Source organism: Lepidochelys kempii, chromosome 1 (assembly GCF_965140285.1).
Source record: "Lepidochelys kempii isolate rLepKem1 chromosome 1, rLepKem1.hap1, whole genome shotgun sequence".
Lineage (NCBI taxonomy): Eukaryota > Metazoa > Chordata > Testudines > Cheloniidae > Lepidochelys > Lepidochelys kempii.
In genome coordinates this window covers 342852009-342870751 of record NC_136380.1, presented here as the reverse complement: position 1 = coordinate 342870751, position 18743 = coordinate 342852009, and the positions used below count along the sequence as shown (strand labels likewise).

General features: G+C 45.5%; 1 long non-coding RNA gene across 2 annotated transcripts in view; it reads right to left on the bottom strand.

Moving 5' to 3' along the window:
- Positions 1–333: 333 nt before the first annotated feature.
- Positions 334–18743, bottom strand: part of LOC140905449 (uncharacterized) — a 33347-nt gene continuing 14937 nt past the window's right edge. Inside the window, exons 3-4 of one of the 2 annotated variants that reach the window (XR_012156855.2) lie at positions 13309–15108; positions 334–3570 (exon numbers count right to left, since the gene is read on the bottom strand). This is a non-coding gene — a long non-coding RNA (uncharacterized LOC140905449). Of the gene's footprint in view, positions 3571–10644; positions 15109–18743 lie in introns of those variants that run through there. The other variant, XR_012156854.2, reaches the window with a different exon arrangement.

Below are 18743 nucleotides of genomic sequence, written 5' to 3'. Positions count from 1 at the left end.
CAGGGCCCCCCCCGCTTTTTTTCTTTCCTCCGGCGGTGCACCTCCTGCCGCCCCCCCCAATCGATTGTCTTGGGCGCAGCCCACTTTGGAGACCACTGCTACAGATCCCACACTCTTTGGGGCAGGGCCTGTCATTTTATGTATGTGTACACAGCACCCAGCGCAGTGGGGCTCCAGCGAGGCTGGCAGCAAGGTGTGACTGCTATATAGCTCTTAAACAATCATGAGAGTTCATAGATAATACTGTACAATATGCTAGGGTGACACTGAACCAGAAAGGCTTAAGCAACCAGCGGGCTAAATGACCCAAATTCAACTTTTAAAGACATGAGAAGAGAAAAGTAAAGTATATACTTGGGCGGGGGGGGGGGGGGGGGATATAGCTCAGTGGTTTGAGCACTGGCCTGCTAAACCCAGGGTTGTGAGTTCAATCCTTGAGGGGGCCATTTAGGGATAGGGCCAAAAATTGGGGATTGGTCCTGCTTTGAGCGGGGGGTGGGACTAGATGACCTCCTGAGGTCCCTTCCAACCCTGATATTCTATGAATAGTCCTGCTATTGTGGGGAACTTTCCTGGCTTCTGCACCACCCCGGTGAAGTGGGCTAGCGAAAGGATCTGAGTCCTCGCTCCCACTTCCTTTACCCAGTGGCCTCCCTGCCCTTGAGGACTCCCCTTTCACTCTCCTGTCTGGCAGAGTCCTCGTGACCCCAACAAGGCTCGACCCCCAACCCTGCTGTGGTCACCTAGGACAGGGGCGAGGGTGTCCACACTCCGGGGCACTCTCTGCACTGGGCACTCCTCTGACCCACTGACCATTACATACAAGTTAAAACAAATGCAAGTTATTTAATCAACAATTAATTTTAAAAAGAATAAGGAATAATGGGAAAGGTTAAAGGAAGCACATCAACCCGCTGTGTGGCAGGGAACGTCACAAACAGTGTCTCTGGAATGTCAGGGCAGTTCGCAGTCTGCTCCTTGTAAGTCCCAGGCCCCTTCTCAGGCCTTCGCTGTGCTGTAGGGATGCTGTGGGTTGGACACTGGCTCTGGTGGTGGTCTCACGCTCTCAGGCTCTGAGTGGTAGGACCCTTCTTCCCAGTGTCGCCCCCGCCCTGTCGGGGTTACGATCCAAGCCTGGCCTGCAGAGCCTCTTGACTGAGGCATCTCTCTGTGCTGGGCCCGCTGCCCAGGGTCCCCCTCGGTCTCCCCAGCTGCTCACTGCGCCCAGCCCCAGCTCCACCACTCTGTCTCTGCACGGCTGCTGCTCTGCCTCCAGCTCCCTGGGCTGCTCCTTTGGCCCCTCTGCCTCTGGTTGCTACAGCTCCGCTCCCAGGACAGGTCTGCTCTGCAGGCTGCTTCTGTGACTCTGTTCCCAGTGCTGACCTGCTTCCCGGGCTGCTTTTCAGGTCCCTCTGGCTCTGGTTGCTGCAACTTTCTTCCCAGGGCAAGTCTGCTCCCTCTGGGCTGTGCCTCTAGCTTTGGGGCTGCAGCTCTGCTTGGGCCCCTACTTTCTCCTTAGCTCGGCCCCACTCTGTCTGACCCAAGCAAATCCAGCTCACACGGAGGACAGGACCTCCCTGGCCTCCTGACTCCCTGATTAGCCTGCCTGCCCACCCTGTCATTCAGGCTGGCCTGGAGCATTGGCCTCTCCCCATTGTTCCTGGGGAGTTTCAGGGTCCTGATTTCCCATAGACCCTTCCCCTTTTAGTACTGGGAGCTAGCCAACCAGAACACCCCCACTGAATGTTAGTAAGGGGGCAACAGTCCCCTTACACCTGGTAATTAGGGCCATTCCTTATAAATAGCTAACGAAGCGATGTTAGATAAACTGGATCTTTGAGATGCAAACCTGTATTGCTAGAGAATTAGAGGTAAATAGTAATTGTATTCGTCTGTGTTTACTTATATCTTCTTATACTCTTATACTCTACAAAAGGTTTTCTCTCCCCCCCACTCTCCTGCTGGTAATAGCTCATCTTAAGTGATCACTCTCCTTACAATGTGTATGGTAACACCCATTTTTTCATGTTTTGTGTGTATATAAATCTCCTCACTGTATTTTCCACTGAATGCATCCGATGAAGTGAGCTGTAGCTCACGAAAGCTTATGCTCAAATAAATTGGTTAGTCTCTAAGGTGCCACTAGTACTCCTTTTCTTTTTGCGAATACAGACTAACACGGCTGCTACTCTGAAACCTGGAATTATATCTTGTTAGAGGTTAACAATGTAGCCAGATGGTTCCTGTCAGTTACTATATTCTATTGATTCAGAGATCAATAGGGAATATTAACATTTAGATGAAACTTGGGTGTAATAATATCATTGCCTATCATTTCTCTTTGAAGTCAGTAGTAAACTGTCTATGAACTGCTTAAGGGATAATTACCTTATGCTGATAAATGCAGCTAATTACCTGTGTCTTCATAGACAATAGGAGGTTTTACTGCAAAGCCACAATGCTTCACCCAGGGAATGCCTGCTGTCAAGAGGCTATCAAGAGCCTGTGGGAGATCTATAAAAAACTCTAGGGCCCCAATCCTGTTTTCTCAGATCTGCTTAAGCTTGGTCAGGGGAAGCTTGAGTCACAAGACTGAGGTCTCCAGCTCCAGTCTGGATCACCCTGCTGATTCTCCTGGAAGAATTTGAACAGACTCTATATATGGTTTGCCTATTCAGACTATAACCTGCTGAACTGATTCTGGGAAGAACTTTTTGCAGGTCTGCAGCTCACTTTCTCCTATGAAACTGACCTAGGAACTTTATTCATATCTGTATGTATAATGATCTTTCAACCACAATACTCTCTCTGTTTTCATTTTTTAATAAATCTTAGATTAGTTCATACGAATTGACTGTAAGTGTGCATTTGGGCAAAGTCGGAAACAGTCATTGATCTTGTGAGTAATGTGTCCAATCCCTCGGGATTGGTAGAACATTATATATGATGAACAAGATTTTCAGTAATCCTCATCATATTTGACTTGGCTGTCTGGGTGGGAGCCCAAGGCTGGATTGCTTTAAGGGAACTGTATTTTTGGTTTCTGGGTAATCAGTATAGTGTTATAGAAGCTGTTTTGTTGCTGGCTTGGTGAATCTAATTATTAGAATAACCACTAGTTTTGGGGAATCGTCTGCCCGATTCTTTGCAGTTTGCCCTGATTGAGCAATCTCAGTGTGGTCCTCCCTAGCAAGAATGGCCACAGCCATTGTGAGTGATTATGGGCAAAAACGTAGCTCATCCACCTCCTCTCCAGCATCCATTGCCGTTGTGATCCAAAGACGATCATTTGCCTCAAGGGGCGTGGGACCCCTGCTTTGGTTTTGGAGTTTTCCTTCTCCAAGGTGGCTGCCTGCCCATGCTGAAGGACACCACCTGCCCTGAGCACTCTGGGGTCTCTACAAGGCGCCAGATATTAGAGCCCTGCACAGGGCTATTTTTTAAAATCCTGCTCCCGTCCTACCCTGCAATGCCCACTCCCGCCTGCTCGCACATTGTTTCTTGCAGTTTTACCCCCTCTCGCCCACAAAAACCTTAGATTCCGCAAGAGGGACAGATACATCCATGCTCCTAAAACAAAAACAAAAATAGATCAGCTGATATATATAGAAATGGAATTCAAACAATTTTTATCACTAAAAGGATAAAACAAATCTTGAGTAAACCATGTAAAATACTTTAACTCCTGTTATATTAGCCATCAAATCTCTTTCTGCTTCTTGCTTACATTTAGGTATTAAAAACTTTAGTTTAAAAACAACCCCTTGCTTTACATTGCTGAAATTTTCTGTATGACAAACTGACAAGAGATTTAGTGTTTCCTTGCCAATTCCCACAGTCTGGTTTTTGTGCCCAACCAATCCCGCCTGCAACAAAGTACATTTACCCACTCCCGCTATTATGGCAGCGGGTCCTGTGGGACCCACAGGATCCCAGTCCCGCTGCAGAGCTCTTCCAGACATTTTCCTTTCACACCTCCACTTTTGGTAGAAAACCCCCCACCACACAAAGGCAAGTGACGGGGAGCATGACTGTCAGAGGCGCTTGGTATTGTCGGCCATTTGGGGCATTTCATAGGAGGGGGGAGCTCGTCCCCAGTCCCACTCTGGTCATAACAGCCCTTAGAGATCTGGAATTGGAGTTGCGACTGCTGCCCTGTTGACACTCAACCACATTTGGAAGTATTGTTATGAAGTGTAAAATGAAATTGCTGCAGTCTCTTGTCTTCAGCATCTCACTATATTCACGTGAGCCGTGGATGCTCAGGAAATAAGACATTAAGAGGCCTCTGCCTTTGAACTGAAATGCTACAGGTGATTAACTATACCTTGCACATGACTAATGACATCGTCACCACCTACGGTTGCCAATTTAGGTTGGCTGTGTTGCTGGAGGTTTCATCACATGGCATAACCTTAAATTAACTACTATTCTTTAATTCATAGAGACTCCAGGACAATCTTTGGCAAGTCTTTCACCACCTGACTTTATAGCAGGGGTTCTCAAACTGGGGGTCGGGACCTCTCAGGGGGTCGAGAGGTTATTACACGGGGGGGGGGGGGGGTCATGAGTTGTCAGCCTCCACCCCTAACCCGGCTTTGCCTGCAGCATTTATAATGGAGTTAAATATATAAAAAAGTGTTTTTAATTTATAAGGGGGGGGGGTTGCACTCAGAGGCTTGCTGTGTGAAAGGGGTCACCAGTACAAAAGTTTGAGAGCCACTACTTTATAGCATAGCCTGGGTGGTACCTGATATCACCAAGACAATCAGCTGCAGAAAACTTGAGTTTGTATGTGGGTTGGATGAGCGGAGGAAGATCGCTGAAGCAAATTTTGCAGGGACTGGCCCCAGAAGCCAGGTGCCAGGAGCAGTGGGCACCCATGGCAAGTGTGGTCCGACAATGTGGCTGGCTGGCTGGGATATGGTATGGCACGGTTCTCAAGGCTGGGGAAAGCCTATGGAATGTGGAGGAAGATAGCTAGCCAACGAATGCCATGGGTTTTGTGTACTGTGCATTGTAATGTGACTTGATGGCGCTTTGCGGTATGAGAAGAATAATAATAACTATATTGCATCCCTTCCCCTCGGGGACGATCGCCTTATATTATTCTGCAATGCTTGTAGCATGTTATTTTAAAGAATAATTGTCACTTCAATTCAGACCCAAAATGTAGGTGTTGTAAACTCAAGGAGTCAATCCTCAGCTGGTGTAAATCAGTGGAACTTCATTAACTTCAGTAGAGCTGTGATCATTTACACTGCCCCAGGAACTGGCCCAAGCTCTTAAAAAATCTGAGAGCAATAGAAATGTTTACATGATTTTTTTGTTCAATGTCCATGGAAAATGAGTTGGGCTTTTTTGGCAACGGGTGGTGGAAAGGTTGCAGGAGAGAGGAAACTGTCTCTGGTAAGCCAGGCAGAACAGTGAGCCTGAGAGGGGACCACAGGGCAGGTAAAGCCCACAAGCAGAGCCTTCCCGAACCACCACCCCCTTTGAGAACTTGCAGGTCCAGCAGCGCCTTGCTCCTTTGGGCTCTTTTGGTCATAAGGTGATTGACTGTTTGGACTATAGGAACCTCTCCCCAAACTGAAGGGATCTATATGTAGGACAAAGACCAGGGAAGCAACTTAGGCTCACTGTGGGGAGGACCCTGCTGGTGTTGCTTTCCACAGGGCCCTGGGCTGGAGCCCAGTGGAGAGGGAGTACCCAGGTGCCACTACCCCACCCCCTTAAGGGCCGTGGGTGGAAAGCTGAAGATCAGGAATGGGTTAAAGGTCAGGTATCTCTACTGCCCTGAATGAGAGCCACGGGGCCAGGAGTCGGGTGCTCTAACCACTTGCTCCATTGCACGGATGTATAGTCTGAGTCCCAACCTAGCCCTGACTCTGGAGGATTTGCCAACACCAGGGACACAGAGAAGTAGCACAAAGGAACCAAGCGAGAGATGGGCAGAAAATGGGATTCGCCTGGGAAAAGCGCAAGTGTACGCATTGAAGGGGAAGCGGATATGAAGACACATACACAATGGGAGGGAGAGACCTGGGAATCAGCAGTGCTGAAACAGACCTCAGGGTGATGTTGCACACATGCGTTGGAGGTTCGCAATGGTTGTAAAGAAAGGCTGATGCAATTTTGGTTTTGCAGTATGTATAAATGCATCATGTTATGAGAGTCTCTTTATACAACTCGGGGCAAAATGTACCTGGACTATTGTGGCGTTTTCAAAAAGATATTGACGAAGTGGAGATTCAGGCTTCCCTTATGATGCTCAGTCATTACGCTGCAACCCTGGCTTTGAAGTATCTCCTTAAGATTGTGAAGATAACTTGGTCAAAATAGCCCTTCATTCCTTGACTTCTCTGTTGAGCATGCTGGCAAGAGTTTATTCACTGTGCTGGTGTGTAATACATCTTTCACCCACCCTTTGTCTGTCTTGTCTATTGACAATATAAATTCTCTGTGGCTGAGGCTGTGTGTTCATATACTGCCCAGCACAATGAGGCCCTGATCTTGGTCGGTACTTAGGCACTATGATCTTAATAATTTATAAAAAGCTGCCAACATGTGCCAATTGTGGTGGAGTATGAATAAATTTAATTCATGTGACACACGACAGTGGGCAGTCACATAACTTAATGCACGACTGCAAGGCAGTCAGATACCACAATGATGGGCCCAGGAGAATCACCTGCGTAGAACAGGGTGGCATAATTAAAGAGCATAAAGCAAGAATTCCATGATCAAGAAGTTGTAAGAGACTATGGAGCCACTGTATTAATTTTCATGACCACATTGGTTTCAGTTTGAATCCTTCATTACTTAATTTTACGGTAAATGAATATTCCCATGAAAATCCTACTAATGGAGCAGTTCAAGGTACCAAAGGTAAATACAGAAATGAAAGGTATTTCATTTGCAAATGAAAATTCATTTAATTTTGCATAATTAAGTCATCTAATATGAAGACTGGTGATGGACAGTTAATAAGTCAGCTATTTTTCCTGCATAATTTTTGAGTATCGAGGGACAACCGGAGATGTTTGCATATGCGATTTACTACAAATTGTGCATCCTAATCATTGTCCTTTGCATTAGTAATATTTAGATAGCATGGATAGAAATTCAGTAATGTGATCTCTCTTCTAGCTCTGTATAAATCCTGAAACAGTTTTTGCACATCTAAGGGTACATCTACACAGCAAAAAAAAAAAAAAAAAAAAAGACCCATAGAAGTGACTCTCAGAGCCCTGGTCAACTGAGTCAGACTTGTGGGGTTTGCACTGCAGGGCTAAAAATAGCAGTGTAGACAAGACATTCCCACCTCGCTGGGCCCAGCCCAAGCCCAAATGTCTACACTGCTGTTTTTAGCCCTGTGTCTCGAGCCCAAGTCAGTTGACCTGGGCTTTGAGACTCACAGTGGTGGGTTTTTTCCGCTGGGTAGTTGTACCTTATGGGACAGATCTTCATCTGGTGTAGACCAACATACCTACATTGGCATGAATGGAGCTACACTGATTTGCCTTAAGAGTTATTATTACTATCAGAATGGGGCCTGGGTGCCCCATTAGGGACTGGGACCGCATTGTGCTAGGTTCTGTACAAATGTATAGTGAGACAGTCCCAGCCCTGAAGAGCTTCCAGACAAACTAGGCAAGATAGACAAAGTAGGAGAGGGGAAACAGAGAGCTCAAGTGACTTGCCTGAGGTCACATAGCTGGTCAGTGGCAGATCCAAGACCAGAACCCAGGTCTCCTGACTCCCAGCCCAATGCCCTATCCCAGAGAGGAATCTAAAAGTACGTCTACACTACAGCCCGCACAGCTACGATGCTGCAGCTACACTGCTGTAGAGTAGACACTACAGCAACAGAAGGGGTTTTTGCTAGGTCAACCCACCTTCGCCCTACCTGAGTCTACAGTGGGGTTAGGTAGACCTACCTGCGTTGCGCAGGGTATGAAATTTTGAACAGCCCTCAGAGATGTAGCTAGTTTGACCTACATTTCAGGTGTAAACCAGGCCTTAGTAAACGTGGATTCTGGAGCTCAGTTTTGCAGCAAGGAGCAAAACGTACGGTGAATTCCATGGCAAAGGAATAAACCATGGCATGGCACTAAAAACATATGGGTGGATTGTGAGCCAGCCACTCAAACCCAACCTTTCCCCCCTAGAAGTTCATATTTGATATTCCAATCCTCGCCCCGCTCTAGTTTATATAGGCCCCTAATTTCTCGGGCTAGCTAATTATGTATCTTGGTGCCCAAGGGCCTCTCTCGGTCATTTTTTTTCTAACACAAGAAAAACTCGCAAGATTTGGACGCTTCTCAATCTGAACCCCAAATGTCAAACCCGTTTCAGCCTGAAACCTCAATACTGAACACTAGTTCACGGCTCATCCAGATCTGGATCTGAATAATGCATCCTTGGTCTATCCTTCTCTGACGTACCCTGGCTCTTTTTGGTTTGCATGCTACTTTATAACCCTCAGATTACAAAGCTGTACCTAAATGCCCAGTATTGACACCCAAGAGCAAGCAGGACACATTGCATACCAGCACCACTGTAACTTGAATGTGGCACACGGCTGTATAGCCAGCAGCCACAGATCAGAGCACAGATAACCCCATGGAGTTTAGTACAATATAAACATATAGGATTCCATGAGGGTACCTCCCTTTGTCTTTCACACACCGCATGATTCTCGACTCTACCTGGCTTTCTGAATGGGAATGAGGCACTTTGTGTTGCAAAGGCCTCGCAGGTCCCCATAGTAATTGGCTGTAAAACATTAATCACCAGTGACAAAATAAAGGGAACGTTATTACAGCCGAGGATGCTCTCTCCCTGCCAGGCAGCCTGCACATGGGAAAGTCCAGTAGTGCTCATGGCCACTCCTGCAGCAGCCAGTTCCACATGGAGAGCAGCCTTGGAGTGGGGCTGTGCTGGGGAGGTGGGGGCATGCATGAAATTCCCCCCCTCCCACCCATCTTGCATGGCTTGCACAGGTGCCGCTCACAGTAGCAGTCTCTGCACTGTGGGGAGCATCCAGGGGGCAGGACTGTGAAAAGGGGGTGGGGAGGAGGCAAGGCCATAGCCTGCTTCAGCCTGTGGGGTGGGGACTGTTCTGTGGCAGCCTAAAGGTTGGTCTGAACTGTGCTCCTCCCCAGAGCTGGAGGAGATTGAGCCTGTCTGAAGTACAATGTACCCCAGTGTTTCTCCTGGGTGACGTTGTTCCCTACTCAGGGCTTGTAGTTGACTGCCACAGTCTAGCCCACAGAGATGAGCCTGAGCCATAAAGCATTGGACTTGGGCAGAGTTTTCCCCCACATGCCTTTTATAAATCATTCAGTCATTGGCATTTCATTTTGATTGAGAAAATTATGTTGGCTGATATGAGGATTTGGCAGGGTGGGGCTGGGGGCTCCTGGCTAGTGGTAAATACAGCCCTGGGTGTTTCAGAGTTTGTGCACTAGTTGTCTGCATGCTCTGGTTGCTGCAGCTCTGTTCTGGATACAGTGAGAGGTTTAGCAGGGATTCCTGGACATCTGCTGCTTGTAATATGAGTAAACTACCGTAAGTGTCAGGCTTGGGTATCCTCTTCCAATTAATGAGCTAAAATTAAGCAATGGTTTTGTTGGGGAAGATTTAGTGCGGGATTCTAGCCCAGATTCTTGTTCTGTCTGGTGCAATTTAAAAATAAAGCACCTCTCTCTCTGAGTCCTGAAAGGTTTGTGATTTGTAGTAATTCTCCTTCCTCCCCAGGAGCTGTTTAAAAAGTGCAGTGCAAACACAGACGGCCATCTCTGGGCGAACCATTTCTTCAATATCCATCCAGGTTAAAACCCAGATTCTTGATGACTGTCCAGTGGCTCTTTTCACAGCAATAGGTGTAAGGTGTCTGACTAACCTCGGAAGAATTCAATTTTTATTTGGTTCTCAGTTCGCTGGTTAACATCAATTTTTATTTTTCAGCAGTTTTTTAGGTTTGATTGAGTTTAATGTTTGTGGTTGTGTGGAATTAGGGTTTTTAACTTCTTTAGTTTTTATTTTTATCTATTTAAATGTTTACAATTTCAGGAAATAAAGGGGGGGGGGTGTCAGCCAGGAATTATTTAGTGACGCTGGAACAGTACAGGAGCAAGTGGAGGGGAAGGCTGCAGTTCCTGGTGGGGCAGAAGAGAGACCCCCAGCCAGGAAGGACTCCAAGGAGGAGGATGAGCCCCTGGATGCAGGGGAGGGCATCCGGCTAGTGAACAGCTCCTACCCTGGGATGGCCTCTGCGCTCCTGGCTAATGAGTGAGTGAGCGTGGTCATGACGCTGGGGGCCGGGGAGCTGGTGTGGGGGAGACTGCACTTGCTGACTTATCTTGATGTCTATTTTTTCCATCAATTTCTGTGTGTCAAGTGAAACTGACGTCTACCGATGACAACTGATTTCAACTGAAACCTGCCAAGCCTCTGTGTGACACAGTATGGGAGGCTAAGGGCCTTGGCTGTTTTTAAGTAGATATTGGTCCCCCAGATCTTTCTCCTCACAGGCCCTCGAGCCAGGCATCCCAAGCTCGCTTCTCATAATCCTGCAGAACTTAAAGCCTGATTCTGGAAGGACCAAAACTGAGTCTCCACAGCTGAATAATGACCTTTACTGCCTGCTGCTGGCATAACTGAACTCACAGAATCCACACGTTTCACACAGATACATTTATTGTGGCATTGCCTTTTTAGTCAAAAGGAAAAACCTTAACTAATTAGGGCTCTGTTAATGGAAATACATCACATTTCCCAGGCGTACTATTGACATCATAGTCCTATACCGCTTTCTTCTGGAGTTAATGGGATACCGCTGGTTTCAATAGGAACCCCCTGATAGTATGGTTATGCTGTGTCCTGATCCAGCATCTGTTATTATTTATATTACTGTAGCACCTAGGAGCCCTCGTAGTAGACCAGGACCCCATTGTGCTAGGGGCTGTACACATACAGAACAAAAAGACAATCCCTTCCCTGAGGGGCTCACAACCTAAGCATAAGACAAGAGACAACAGATGGATACAGACAAACTGGGAAATACAGGTAAACAATGAGGCAAAGCTTTGGTCAGCATGATAGGCTATGGTCTCAGTGTAGACATTCCCGTTACTATGCAGATGAAGATGAATGCTTAAGAGCTGATTCAAGTGTTTAATTGTGGTTCTTTGATCCATCCCAGTGTCCAGGCCTTGTTGCAAAATCAGAACAGAAAGCCACTTCTCGCACCCCACACCCTCATGTGTCGGCTATACAGTCTGTCCCACATGCTGGGAAAAGTATTGCATTTCCCGTAACAATTAGTCATCCATCCATTGTACCCCCCTTCCACCCCATGGTGGACAAAATAAAAGAAAGACATTGACTTGCTGAGTAATCCTTTGTGTCAATAAAGACTGAACAGACTCTGACTTAAAACAATGTATAGATTCGTGGACTTCTGCTCTACTGCTGTGTGACGGTTTTGACTCTGGGCTTCAGGTTGTTTAATTAGTGACATTAATCCAGTAAATGATGGGAAAATGCTTAGTAATGATGTCTAACCGGTGGGGGCCTTTCGAGGGAACCTTGTTGTTTTAATGAGGAGCTAATTGATGAGAGGGCATGGAGACCAAGGTTATAAAAGGCTTTTGCATGTCAATTGGTCTTGTGCTGAGCTCGATACAATAGCTTTTGAAACGGGCTGTTCAAATACATTGCCATTATTATGGTACATGGGTTTAAGAGTGGGGTCATTATTCACTGTGGTTTCTATTTAGCATTTATCTAGCAGCAGCCAACTAGAGGCGGCCAGGAAAGGAAGGAAGAGAGATCAGGAGTAAACTGGATGACGACTGGCAAGGGAGGAATGCCAGTGACTGTGAATGGAGGCAGGTTCCATTTACTAGTATCCTAAACATATTAGTGGTGCTGAGAACAATTGTGCTTGGGGTGCCGGTGAAGCCACTCAAAGCTCAAATCCTTAGTCAAAGCTCCTATTGAAGCCATTTCAACTGATCACTGAAATCAATGGGAATCTTTCCCTTGACTTCAGTGCACTGGGATCCAGCCTTGAGTAAGGACTGGTGGCCACATTCTCCAGTCCTTACTTGGGCAAAAAGAGGTTCTGAGGGAATCCCCAGAGGAGCAGGAGAAGAACAAAGAGAGGAGAGGACCACAAAAGGCCAAAGGAGGGCAAGAGGATGAGGAGAGTATGCTACTCAGTGACAAAAGCAGCTGAGAAATAAGGAGGATGGATGAGAATGGAGTAGAGGCTGGGATTTGACCAGGAAGGAGTCAGCTGAGATCTATTGTAACTCAGGCAGTAGGCCAGAAGGAGTGGAAGGGTCTGAGCTCTAATCTTGCTAGCCCTGCACAGTTCTTAATGGATCCAGTGTGCGGAGTAGTGACGACCATGAAATCAAAGGTGGCCATGGCTTTGTAGCAATAATAGAATTATGCATGGAAGGGTGATTACCGGCACTTGTTTGTGGCTTCATTACATAGTCTTCAAATGTCTGAGGAGTCTATGAAGACTGGCCTGGTACCAATATGTACATGGTATACAAGTCTTTCATGGAGTATAACTGGAAAAGGAAACGTTTGCAGGCAGGGGTTTGGCGGCTTTTCATAGCATTTCAACAGCTGTTAGATAGAGCCGTGCCATTGTACGCTCGGCAGCTTTGCTCTGCAAGGGCTGACACAAACGTTTCCTTCAGTTTCCCCACAAGTGTGTGTGCACCTCCTGAGTTTCACGTGGAGATTTTGGTTTTGAAATTTCCCCCTAATACAGGGGCGCCCTCTTCTATTACTTCTTACCATGTAAACTGCCTGTCCAGATGAAGTATGTCTGGCAAAGCTTTTAGCTGCTGTGCAGACCAAGAAAGGATAGCCCACTGGATAAGATTGGTTCTGTCACAGACTTCCTGCAAGCCACTTCATCTCTCTGTTTCTCATCTGGGAAAGGAGGCTGCTAATACTTCTACCTGTCTCGTCTGTTTTGACTGCAAGCTCTTCAAGGCAGGAGGTGCCTCTTCCTGTGTGTTTGTACGGAGCCTCAATCTCAGTTGGGATCTCTCAGCGCTCTCCCACTGCGGCCACTCAGAATAACTGTAACTTGTTATAGGGTTTTATTTGGAGATGTGCCTGACTCAAAAAGCCAGGAACTCAACACCTTTGTAAAAGTTCAACTCTAGACCCAGAACTGAACGTTAAGGCTTACGAGTCTATCTAGTTATTTCACAATGGTTTTGCAGTTTATTTTTGCTCCAAAATAATGTGATCCTCTGTAAATTAGCATACCTGAAATGAAGATAATTTACTCCAGGACCTCTTCTAATCATTTCAAGTGCATTGTAATCAGGTATTCAGCAGGTATAGCAGTATAGCCTTCTCATGCTTCTAAAATCCAGTAGTGGGTAGAATGTGGTTATAAGAAGAGAGAGAGAGAGACAGACAGAGAGAGTATGCAAAGGTTAAAAAAAGACAATTGTCATGAGGCATTTTAGTTATTTTAAAAATCTGACCATCTTGATCTCTACAATAATTTGTGTTGGGAGATGTTCTATTTGTAGAAGCCAGGTTTAAGAATAAAAGTTGGTGAAAATATGTTGTTTTGGGTCTGATCCTGACTGGTGCCAAGAATGGAACTTCTGGCTAACTTTTCTCTTAGATGCCATGTTCAGCAATCTTGGGATTAGGCCCTTAACTAAAACTCCACATTCTATGCAGCAAACTGGACAGAGATTCTGTAGCAGAATCTTTAGATTCTCATAGACACAAACTTTAAGTCCAGAAGGGACCACTGTGATCATCTAGTCTGACTTTCTGAACATCATATGTCACAGAACCTCACCCACCCACTCCTGTAATAGACCCCTAACCTCTGGCTGAGTTACTGAAGTCCTCAAATCATGGTCTAAAGACTTCAAGTTACAAAGAATTCACCATTTACACTAGTTTAAACCGGCAAGTGACCCATGCGGCAGAAGAAGGTGAAATCTTGCCCAGGGTTTATGCCAATCTGACTTGGGGGAAAATTCCTTCCCAACCCCAAATATGGCGATCAGTTACACCCTGAACATACTGGCAAGACCCAGCAGGCAGACACCTGGGAAGGAATTTTCAGTAGTAACTCAGAGCCCTTGCCATCCAGTGTCCCATCTCTGGCCAGTGGGGGTATTTGCAACTCGCTGTGCAGATGGGCCACATGCCACTGTAGACAGTCTCACCGTACCATCTCCTCCAGAAACTATCAAGCTCAGTCTTGAAGCCAGTTAGGTGTTTTGCCCTCAATACGGCTTCTTTAAAATACAGCCAGCTCTCCTGGAGATGTCTCCTGTGAGGTAATATCTTTTATTGGACCAACTTCTGTTGGTGAGAGAGACAAGCTTTGGAGCTTACACAGAGCTCTTCTTCAGGTCTAGGAAATGTACTCAGAGTGTCACAGACAAATACAAGGTGGATCCGATTGTTTAGTATAAGTAGTTGATACACATTTCAAGGGACCATTAGGTGAAGTGGCCCACGAACACCTCCCCAGTCATAGTGGGGAAAGGAGAAATAAAAATAATGGAGGGGTAGAGTGTTGTAGATTGTGATAAATCCAGTATCTCTGTTCAGTCCATGATTTTCAGTGTCTAGCAAAGTTATGAATTTAAGCTCCCAGGCTCATCTTTTGAAAGCGTTGTGCAGGTTTCCTTTGAGGATGGGGACTGAGAGGTCAGATATAGAGTGATCACTTTGTGAAAAGTGTTCACCCAGAGGTGAGCAGGTGATTTTGTCTTTTATCCATTTTCCTGTGTGAGCTCAGTCAAGAATATAGTGATTGTCTGGCTTCACCCACATAGTTGTCATAGGGGCATTTAGTGCACTGGATAAGGTACATCACATGTTGTGATAGGCGTATGTAGGACCCAGAGATCTTGAAAGGTCTGTTGTCGGGACTGTTGATCATCATAGCAGTGGAGCTATGTCTACAGGTTTTACATCTGTTGTTCTTCCAGGGTCTGGTGCCATTTTGGTGTGTCCTGGTCTGTCGGGAGCTTGCTTCTGATGATGAGCTTGGAGATGTTGGGGCTTGGTTGAAGGCCATTTACTCCTCTGAAAAAAGTTAATCACACGTAAATGTAAGCATACAGGCTTTTATTTGAGCTTGCAATGCAGGTATTGATGTAATAAATGAAAATCAGAAACACATAAAAATATATAGGAAACTATTTGGGGATGGAATGAATGGAAGGACTCTTGTGCATTGACACAAAATACAGCAATACATACAAGAGCGAAAGTACAGTGTGATTTCTCCTATTAACAAACATTTCATAGGTAATACTGAAACACCAACTTAGTTTTTATTCTTTATACTGTAATAGTTCTTACTGACTCCAACCAGGGTTGGGCCTACACTGCAGTAGACACTACACAAATACCCGTTATACTGGCCAGTCTGGCTTGTTTGGTAGGCTGGTTTCATTTGAACAACATACATTTTAGCTTAGCCAAATGCAAGATTGTACATCTAGAAAGAAAGAAGCAGGTTACATTTATAAGATGGGGTATTAGGGGCTTATTCCTTCACCCGCTTACTTCCCTGGTCCTTCTCGCATGAACAGAGAGCAACAATACCCGAAGTCCAAAGGTGCAAACAATTCGATGGTTATTGGGGTGAACTTCCAGCAAGCATGATTCCAGTTTCCTTCCTTAGTGTCCCCTTTCCCAGCTCTGACACCACAGAGCCTTACCTGTGTCCCTGTTCCCGTTCCCCCCCTTAGCAACACATAATTCCAATTTCCCCACCCCCATTCCCTGTTCCCATCCCCCCTTACTTCCTGATTGACTGCAGACTATATAGTAAAACTTGAGTTCTGCTTAGCTATACCTTAACCAATCATTTTACTGAAATTTAACTAACCAATCCTAACATATTGTAACATGATTATGTAACCAATTATATCTCACCACCTTTATTAGTTTACACCCAGCAAAATTAATTACGCAGCAGACAGAGACAATCACAGAACCAGACGGAGATTATACAGACAAACAATAGGGAAATGGGGACTACAGTGATAGAACAACAAAGAAATGAGGATTTCACATCCCAGCTATTGATAAGTGAGTTCTTGCCAGACAGGATGCTATCAAACTAAGTTTCCTTTTACATCTTCTAGGCACTTCCCTTTCTCTGGAGGTGATAGGCATTATCAGGACAGGATTGTATTCCTAACAGTCCAATAGCACCTTATTTCAATGTGACTAGTTTGGAATGTGAGGATGTGACCATTCGCTTCCCAGCTTATGGCTGCCTCTACTGCTTAGCCAGAGATTTTAGGCTAAGAACAGGGCTTCAGACTGTCACAGTAAGAGAAGGCCCTTACACCAGCAGACAGTGATTTTGATTCTTTCTTTTATACCTCTATAACTAGCTAAGTGATAAGAATACACCTAAATTAGAGTATAGGCCTTTACAGACAGGCCTAAATATCTATATCCTAACATGGGGGAATGTATCCTGGCAAGCAGTGACTGTGAAAAGTACTCGCGATCATGGCAGATAACTAATTAAACATGAGCTCCCAATGGGGTGCTGTGGCTAAGAGAAGAGGGTGAAAGTGACCCTTGGATGTATAAGTGGGGAAATATCAGGGCTGCGGTGTTAGCTCAGCATGCTGCATTAGTGACTATTATGTCCACTTTGGATGTCAAGAGGTTGACAAACTCTAAAGGGTTCAGAAAAGTCTGATTTGAGGTCTGGAAAACATGCCTTATAATGAGAGATTAAAAAAGCTTAATCTGTTTAGTTTATCCAAGAGAAGGTTAGCAGGTGGCTTGATCCTGGACTACAGGTACCTACGTGGGGAAGAGAGTTCTGGTAGCAGACAGCTCTTTAATCACCAGAAAAAGACAGCCATTGACAACTTCCCTAGGGAACCGTGGCAGAGGCTTGGTCACTTGCGGTCTTTAAATCAAGACTGGACAGCTTTCTACAAGAGATGCTCTAGCTGAAACGGAAAGTTATGGATGTGATGCGGAAATTATTGGATGAGATTCTTCAGCCTGTGCTCTAGAGGAGGTCAGGCTAGAGGATTCTACTGGTCCCTTCTGGTCTTAAAATATATGAACATGTGAACGTAAAATAAAAGACAGCCTCTGCCCTAAAGAGATTACAGTCTAAATTAAGGTGGACAGGATCGCAGCCCCTGACTGTTGGGATGAGTAGGGGCTAGCACTGAGCTACTGCACCTAGGAGCAACTTGCCAGAAAGAGGGCAGGGATGGTGGGAAGTAGATGGAGCCATGACTCCATGCCTACACCCAGTGTGTAAGCCAGTGGTCACCTTGCAGGGGTTATGGTGGTGAAGGGTGTCACCTACAGTGCTCCCCAGCAGCAGAGCTGGGGCAGTGTGACCATGCACTTTCCCTTAATATAGCTCCATACTAGTAGCATGATCTATCTCTATCAAAATAAAGCAAACGAATGAATATCTGGTATACGAGTACTTGGGGCCTGAGTCTGCTCTCACTTACACTGGGGTAACTCAGTTGAAACCATGGCAGTAACTGCAGATAGACAAGGGGATAAGTCAAAGCTAAATCTGCCTGATAGATTCCCAGTTGGAGGTTGGTGCTGATTTTTTTAAAAGCAGATATCAACTCTCCACACGGAGGTGATCTTTTCTTTTTTTAACTTTTTTTCCTCATCCCTCTGTCTCATCTTAGACTTTGAAGAATGACCCCCAGAGAGCGCATCCATCATCATCACCCAAAGAAGAGAACTTAATAATTGACTGTAATAGAAACACAGTCCCACAGTCATCTCCATGACAGTGTATTAAACTAAGTTCCCTTGATATACAATACCAAACTACACAGAGAATGTTAGTCACAAACTATCTATAATTGCCCGGCGTCAAGTCAGCAGCTGAAGGGAATGATTGTAATTTAGCCCATTGGTGTCTGAACTCAGCAACTTCAGCACAAGCATTTACCACTTGAGCTAAAAGACTAAGCCTCAAAGAGGAGAGTATTAGCAGACTCATACACCTTCTGACGACTAGAGGAGGACAAAGACCCATGTTTTCCCAGCATGGGTTACACCCACACAGGACTTATCACTGTATTGATTCAGAGATAGGCAGATGCTATGCAAGCATTCCTTCAAATCGTAAAGCAAATTCATCTCTGCTGTGTTATGGTCCATGAATATTCTGTTGGGATTCCCTCTGAGACCTTTTTCCTTTCGGTTTCCCAAGAACTCAGTTCAACTCCAGCCTTAATCACTCAGGTATCTTTATTTGGCATACAGCAATGCCATGCTGTGTTGATCAGACTCAAACACAGGAGGGATGGATGTAGGGCATATCACAGCTCCAAAGTTACAAAGAAACCCTCTCCCTTTATATATATGACACATCTCATTGAATTTACTATACATGGCATCACATCTTTTTGGCTTGGCTTGGTTACTATGCAGGAACCAATCTCTGTGCAGCATGTGTTGTCCACGCACTGTCCATGATTGGACTTCCTCTTTACCTCATCTTTACACATTTTCGTGTCCCTTGTTAGATAGTACACAGTAAATAGTTCCCTGGGTGTTCTCCCTCTTATCTTAGTTGGCTCATACAGTCTGTCTTCTTAGCCAACTACCTATTTACTTATCGTATTTAAAACAAACATTCTGTTTTCAACCTATTAATTTATTTCCTTCCCTAATCCTATCTTCCAAAAATGAGG